General features: G+C 44.1%; 1 non-coding gene across 1 annotated transcript; it reads left to right on the top strand.

Annotated features, from left to right (window-relative positions):
- The first annotated feature begins 865 nt into the window (after nucleotides 1-865).
- Nucleotides 866-938, top strand: Trnaa-ggc (transfer RNA alanine (anticodon GGC)). The gene has a single exon. It is a non-coding gene; the product is annotated as a tRNA-Ala (tRNA).
- The last annotated feature ends 317 nt before the right edge of the window (nucleotides 939-1,255 follow it).

Below are 1,255 nucleotides of genomic sequence, written 5' to 3'. Positions count from 1 at the left end.
GCATTGGAAAATGTGATATCTGAGGTTCTACGATGTGCTAGTTTACCGAGGATAGTTTAATAATTATAGACACCAATGCGTCGGTCATAGAGAATGTACAATGACTCCAAGGGATTCGATGCTGTCATTCGGCCAATCTCTTATCTTTGAAAATTAGTGAAGCTAATTAAGTATACCATTTCAGTTAGCAATCGAACACTGATGCGACCGGCTAGGAAAGATATCCGAGAGGCCAGGTATGTTAGGCGCCCAAACGGCACGTCCGGGGATCTCGTAAATTTTTAATAACAACTGTGGCACCTAACAAAGGACAACCTGTATATCCTCATGTGTTTCCATACTGACTCCCGGAAGAATTCGAGGCTCGTTCGAGTAGACCAAATGTACAATCGTGTTTATGAAATAGCGCAAAAAAAAATCGAAAAAATTGAACATGGTTGCAAAATTTGAGACATACAAAAACAAAAGACTTGACTAAAATTGGCGGGCTAAAGTGTGCCTCACGAACCAACATTCCGTTTGCTTATAGAAACACGGTATTCTGAGGCACGATAGATCTATAAGTTGAGTGAATGTTGGCGTGGATATGTCTCGGTGACGTAGATGGTGTCGTCTAGGCGAAAAAAATGCTGGAGGCTTGAAGGCTCGGCAGTGCAGAGATAAACTGATGTTCTGAGGCTGGAACAACATAGAAGGGACAGATACAAACAAAGCCTCAAATTGCCTAAGAAATCAACGATGAAAGATGAAAGTCACTGAAAAGGTTAGCTAGCTGTAGGGAGCGAACCCACGTCTTCTGGATTGCTGGAGTGGCTGGTTTGTCGTTCCTTCAGATGACGCACCTCGAAAGTCGCTGGAGAGGCGTGTTAGCTTAGCTCAATTGGTAGAGCCCTGGACCGGCAATCCAGAAGATGTGGGTTCGATCCCTACAGCTAGCTAACCTTTTCAGTGACTTTCATCTTTCATCAGTGCAGAGAACCTACGGATACGCATGTAAGATGAGGGAAATAGGACAACCATGCACGCACACGCATGACGCTGAACTATAAAACCGATCTGTATATTCCGAAATTCTGAGTGGCTGAACACACCGTTTGTATAGACTGCCGGTTTCGTTTCTTCTTTCTCGCTCTCTCCTTTTCCCTTTTTCTTTTCTTTTTTTTTGGGGGGGGGGAGGGCTTATTAATACCTGAAGACAATTTATGATACAGCTATAGGATGTCAGGCTTCCTCGCGAACGCAGGAGCCTCTCTCT

The sequence above is a fragment of the Ornithodoros turicata genome, chromosome 3 (genome assembly GCF_037126465.1).
Source record: "Ornithodoros turicata isolate Travis chromosome 3, ASM3712646v1, whole genome shotgun sequence".
In the NCBI taxonomy this organism is placed as follows: domain Eukaryota; kingdom Metazoa; phylum Arthropoda; class Arachnida; order Ixodida; family Argasidae; genus Ornithodoros; species Ornithodoros turicata.
This window is presented reverse-complemented; position numbering and strand designations above follow the sequence as displayed.